We start from the raw sequence: 6,655 nt of genomic DNA, 5'->3' as shown, positions 1-6,655 counted from the left end.
AGGAGTAACTGTGTTGAAGCTTCAAACGTAGAGCTCACGATGACTTTGAGCGAACTCCACGAGTGTGCCGGAAAAGACTACAAAGAATCTTTGAGTTGTAAGCGCAGTAAATTGCAATTCTTTGTTTTGTGTGTGTCGGGTAGCGCGCATTAAGGTTAAGATGGCTTCGTCGCATGATTGTACGGGCGAGTTATAAAGCCAAAACCTGTTGGAGTTCCCCGCCATTGCCTCGTCTAGATCTGGGGGTTTGTACCCTAAAGTAGCATAGATGCAAGTTGTAGAGACAAGTTCCCGCCGAGGTGGAAGATCCATCATATCTATACGAACAAATCAGCACAGGTAGCAGTGGTTGACTGATGGCTCGAGTTTACCTTTTTTAACTATCTCGCCCAGTATATCTGTCGGGAGCAAGAGCATATCCCAGTCCCATATTCAATTGATTGAGATCTAGCAGCGCTCACTACCGGGGCGATGGAAGGTCTTCTTTGTTGTTGATTTGTGTTTCGAAGAAGAATCTTTACTAATATAAGAAAAAAAGAGATAATTATATATCTTATCTTCTTCTTCTATCTTTTTTCACCGGGCTCTTCTTATTTATCTTGCTGCTCCAGAAGATTGTAGTAGCAACAGTAGTAGCAGGCATCATCTTAGCCGGATCGATAGACAGATTCCTTTGAAACTGGCTTATTACTAGCTCGAGTTGGCTTGTCTTTCTTCTAGTCGCTTCTGACGCTATAAACGAAGGCTTTGGCTTTGGACATGGCTACATTGAACTTTTGTTTTAGGTTTCTGCCTTTTCTTTTCATCAGCCGGTGCCTTTACTTATGGATGGCATAACCAGGTCAGCTTCGGCAACTGTAGTCTTGGAGCTCCGTTCTGGCATCTCGGTTGGGTCAGCTGGCTCGCTGGGGTCTTGGTACCACCGCTCGCCCCTTAGCTCGCTTCGGCTTTTGTACCTATGCTCGTTGGGTCAGCTCAGCTGTTTATATATTTTTCCTTTATAGTGTTGATATGCTAAAGCTCATGCTACTAATTTGTTTGGATTCGGTTTCTTTTTGATATGACAATTGGATTGATATCACCAAATTTTTTGGTATTAGTCCTCTGAGACTGCCGGATCTCTTTCTTATATAAGGGTGTGTTGACCCTCATCACTAATCCGGAGTAAGAATGGAACTGATCTCAAGAGCGGCATGTCTTTGAAGAAGAAGATGAGATCGATCGCGTACCACTTACCGGATTAACAGTAAAGACTACCTCACTTACCAAAGCGAAGAGACTGGCTGACTTACTTGACTAAGCCTAAGCGGCTTACAGACTTGCTTGACTACACTAGCGGGTAGACAGACTAGACTACCTTAGCAAAGAAAGAGACTACCAAAACTGCAAGAAGTGGTATCATATATAAGAAAAGCTGAAGGCTTAGTAGCACGGACTACTGAGTTGCTCAGCTTGTATCACAAAGCCCAATTCGAGGAAGAGATTTTGGATAAGAAACATATGCTTAACACATGCTTCCAGAACTCCATTTTCTAGTAGGAGACGATGAAAGTGGTTCAGGTAGCTCAGCAGGTTAGATCAAAGGACTAAAAATCCTTGTGTCAGTGGTTCAAATCCACTTTTGAGCGGGCTTTTGGTCCAAAAGACACGTAGCCGAGAGCAAGCCGGATGAAGGAAGAAATTCAAGTAAAAGAGGCTGATCGGCAGATTTCCAAAAAGTGGTGGTTCTCTTATCCGTGTATAAGCGGGGTGGGTGAGTTCGGTTCGAGTGTTTATAGATCGGGTGGATCTATATGTTCTGGGTGGGGATACGAAGTGTAGCGCAGTCTGGTCAGCACATCTGTTTTGGGTACAGAGGGCCATAGGTTCGAATCCTATCACCTTGATGTTCTGTTTAGTCAGCTACAATGAGACCGCTGATTATATAAAAAGATATGCTGGACCTTTCTCGATGCTTTTGGGTGACTCACCAACCGATCTAGCAGTGATCGATGATAGAATGGTACGAACAAATCAAAGGATTTTGATGTTCTCCATTGACTTCTCTCTTTGCCCATCAAAGGCCTTAGCATATGTTCCGTCATGGGTGTGCACCTTTTTCCGGGATAGGAACCGGCCTCCTACTCTCTTATGCAGCATTTATTAGCATAGCGGGTGGATCGTGCAATAAGCCTCTCTCGACCCTCCCTTTCTCATACGTCTTTATGAAAGCCCCTCGTCTTTCGAGATCCGGTCCATCATTAACTCAGTCAGATCTACTTGTTTGCCTGCTTTGATTAGGCATCCTTTAACATCTTTGATCAGCATTTTGTGCCTCCATCACTATAGAATTCGACCTTTTATCAGCTGGGCTGGTTGGGTAGTGTAGTTGTTGTGAGGTTAGAGGCTCGAGAAAGGTGTTAAAAAGCTCTTTGACAACTGAAATGAGAAAATCGAGTCCAAAATAAACCAAGTGAATATAGACTTAAAGGCTTTAACAAAAACGAAAATGTAGTTGTGGATGGAGTGAAAGAAAGTAATCCGGTTCAATCAAGTTTGTTGAGAAAAAGGAATTACACAACCGAAGTCTGAGGGCCAAAAAAAGACATATCCACCCGATATTTCACACCTTTGGATGAGCCACTAAAAGATGTCCTGAGTTTATTGGACCGAGCTGGATCAGATATCCACGTATTAGATCATGGAGTAATGGTCGGGAAAAGTGAAAGTGGTCTAACGAAAATCAAGATTGTGCATTTACTTTCATAAAACGTTTTGTTGTTAGTTTGTGGTGGAGCTAGCGACTCAGAACAAGAGCTTTTTCTTATAACTGCGCTGCCGAGATCATCGTTGATTGGAAGATCGAAACCTTTTACACTTAGGCCCCTATCTCTGACGCCCGGGCTTTTGTCTCTGCATAACACCAGGGAGGGGCGTCGGAACATGGAGAGATACTAGGCAAAGGTAAGCCGGATATGCTATGAAGAATGATACTTGAGCCTACCTACTGCTACTAATGCGCCTACTATGAGACCACTACTACTAAAATTCCATCCCGGTGCGAGCAACGCATAAGCAGAGTCAACCTACTCTCTCACTCCAATATGGATCTAGAACATCTTCTTCAAACCTTGCTTCGACTCTCGAACAGCAAGGCAAGATCCCTCGAGCGAAGAATGGCATGGATAGTGACTGGTATTTTTTTAGATATTGACTGGCATATTTTTAGATATGCATCACACACCTCATGTGGATCTAGCTTTCAACAGTGTAGAACACGTTATGAGAGATGTTGAAGGGGCTGGTTGCTCCATTATATGCATGCTAATAGGGCAAGTATGTTTCTCACTGTGGTTCATCTTCATATTTTTTCGTGGTCTATATTATGCGAGTTATAGCAGTCCTAGGGAATTTGTTCTGTGTCTCGGAGTTGTCATATTCCTTTTAATGATTGTGATAGATTTTATAGGATACGTACCACCTTGGGGTCAGATGAGCTTTTGGGGAGCTACAGTAATTACAAGCTTAGCTAGCGCCATACCTGTAGTAGGAGATACAATAGTGACTTGGCTTTGGGGTGGTTTCTCCATGGATAATACCACCTTAAATCATTTTTTTAGTCTTCATCATTTACTCCCCCTTATTTTAGTAGGTGACAGTCTTCTTCATCTGGCCGCATTACATCAATATGGATGAAATAATCCATCGGGTGTATATTTAGAGATGGATAAAATTGCTTCTTACCCTTACTTTTACGTAAAGGATCTAGTAGGTTGGGTAGCTTTTGCTATCTTTTCTTCCATTTGGATTTTTTATGCTCCTAATGTTTTCGGGCATCCCGATAATTATATACCTGCTACTCCGATGCCCACCACACCTCATATTGTGCCAGATTGGTATTTCCTACCGATCCATGCCATTCTTTGCAGTATACCTAACAAATCGGGAGGTGTAGCCGCAATAGCACCAGTTTCTATATCTCTGTTGGCTTTACCTTCTATTCATTGACAATATTTTTCATTTCATCCAAGCAGGATCAGAAGTATTCATCTTATTGGGGAGAAGTGGGTTATCGACCCACCATTTGGAAAGAAATGGGTTCTTTGCAAGAAAGAATGACTTCTACCAAAGAGGGATCTATAACTTTAATCCAAGCAGTTTATGTACCTATGGATGATTTGACCGACCCTGCTTCTGCCACGACATTTGCAAATTTAGATGCTACTACCGTACTATCAAGAGGATTAGCTGCCAAAGGTATTTATCCAGCGGTAGATCCTTTAGATTCAACGTTAACTATGTTACAGACTGGCATCGTTGGCGAGGAACATTATAAAACTGCGCAAGCAAAAAGTTAAGCAAAATTCACAACGTTACAAAGAACTTCAGGACATTATATTTATCCTTGGGTTGGACGAATTATCTGAAGAAGATCGTTTAACCGTATCAAGAGCACAAAAAATTATTCATTACTTATCACAACCTTTCTTCATGGCAGAAGTATTTACGGGTTCTCTAGGGAAATATGTTGGTCTCACAGAAACAATTAGGGGGTTTCAACTCATTCTTTCTAGAGAATTAGATAGTCTTCCCTTCACGAGCACGTGAAGCATTAGCTGAAATTCTCCCAAACGGAGTCTTACTTCAAGTATTTAGATTTGATCCAATCAGCCCTAAGATCATTCTTACCACTAGCTACTTCCCAGAATAATCTATCCTGACTTGCAGTGTTCCAGTCTTTCAAACTTTGAATTTACAAACCACCCTCTGTTTTCGGTCTACAGACAAGTTCCCATCTCACCGCGTGCATTTTTCTGAGGGGGGCAGAACAATTCATTCTGGAGTAATGAGAGAATGGATTTAGATTGATATCCATAGAAGGTAGGCTGGGTTCGCCATTAATGGTGAGAAGCTTAAACACATTCTTGGGAACCTGGTGTCGAACTTATAAAGCCTATCGAACTGTCGATTAAGGGCCCGGTATTGAATGCGCTGATCATGAGACAAATCTAACCTATTAAAGTATGTAACCAAGTGGTCTATGGCATGTTGTTGGGTCTCGTCTAAGAGTGAAAGCCGTGTAAGCATTCAACATGCTGCTGATTCTCAAAAGTTGAGAGATAGTTGGCAGATATCTATCTCGGCCTCTGTCCTGTAGACCAAGGAAGATAGAGTTTGGGTACAAAATGTTGTGCGATAAACGCGGGTAGAAGATAGTTTCAAATGTCAATCCTCATTTTTTTCCTTAGCTTAGGATACTAAGCGTGGTCTTGTTTGTGGCCTCAGCTTGACCGGAGGGGTGCTTAAATGATTAGTAATCCTAAACTCCGGTTGCATATATTCCCCCAGTTCGGGTACCGTTATCTAAGACTATAGACTTAGGAAGACCGATTCAATAAAGAAGATGAGTGTAGATTAAGCATGTCACGCCACGCCTTTCCAATCGGTTAAAGCCATTGGTCTTGCTTCAACCCACTTGGTGAAGTAGTCTGTAGCGGTGATAACAAAATAGTGACCATGACTAGAGGAAGAATTGGACGGTCGAAACCGGGTGTGAAAGAAAGACGTTGAAGGGGCATGGATGAAATCTCCATGTAAAATCCTTACACCTACGCACAAACTCTATGCTGTCCTTCCCCCCAGTAAGCCAGCCAATAGTACCCTAAAGAAGTTCTCTTAGCTAGCGCATGTCTATTAATGTGACCATCGCATGCTCCTGCATGAGTTTAATGAATGGTTTGTTGAGCCGTGTCGTCACATCTAAGGCAGGCATTGGAAGTCTTTTGCCTGACACCTATAATGCAAATCATCAGTGAAAGACAACATGGATGTCTTGGCTACTCCCGGTACGAATCATTCTTCAAAGGAATGTTTGGCGAATGGATTTGAGATGCCTTACCATAAAAAAGAAAAGAGAAAGCACAGGGAATTAAGTAAGCTTGTATGTGCCCTATTGAGTAATGGCCAAGAACTTGACTTTCTCGACTCATATCGAGAATGCTACGAAGTTCTGGCATAAGAGGACATCGAGATGGAAAGAATTAGTGAGGTCTTCTTTGTGCTTGGTTCACCCGAAGCAAAGAACTCTCCCTCTTGTGATGATTGCATGAAAGGTGAAATGCATTGGTCCTCTGACAAGGTCCCCTTGCGTATATCGCGCAAGTGCACGGGTTTTTCAAAGTAATAATCCCGGATGAGCGGGTATCGAATCCACATGGAGTAGGGAATAAAAACACTTAATCCGCTTCTTAGCTATGTGAAAAATCAGTAGTGATAAGTGTGATAATCATTCAATTCTCAAAGTAAAAACAACAAGTAAGAGAGCATGAGTAAAGGAGGAGGTAAGGCAATCGATAAAGATGGGATACTCGGATAATGCTCCGCCTAGGACAATTGTTTTCAGTGCAAGAACCCTCTATTATGCTTCCTAATCAATGCAATGGTGAGTCGTGGAAATCCTTAAATACATAGTCCCAAATCTGAGGTCAACTATGCCTAACTCTATACATGTCCCGGAGGAGAGATTAGATAACCTCTCAACCTCGTACTCGAATAGAGTTGTAATGAGCTCTAGCGATTCCAAGTGATAAATCTCTTCCTAATTATAGACCTAACCCTTTGGTCGAGGTGGAAGGTCCCTAACCACGATTAAGCCCTAGTTACTAAGATCACCTCA

The 6,655-nt window shown here is 42.3% G+C and overlaps 1 pseudogene; it reads left to right on the top strand.

Annotated features, from left to right (window-relative positions):
- The first annotated feature begins 471 nt into the window (after nucleotides 1-471).
- Nucleotides 472-4,587, top strand: LOC120268465 (annotated as a pseudogene).
- Nucleotides 4,588-6,655: the final 2,068 nt, after the last annotated feature.

The sequence above is a fragment of the Dioscorea cayenensis genome, chromosome 9 (assembly GCF_009730915.1).
Source record: "Dioscorea cayenensis subsp. rotundata cultivar TDr96_F1 chromosome 9, TDr96_F1_v2_PseudoChromosome.rev07_lg8_w22 25.fasta, whole genome shotgun sequence".
Lineage (NCBI taxonomy): Eukaryota > Viridiplantae > Streptophyta > Magnoliopsida > Dioscoreales > Dioscoreaceae > Dioscorea > Dioscorea cayenensis.
Note: the sequence above shows the minus strand (reverse complement) of the source record. Positions and strands in the feature narration are given on the sequence as shown.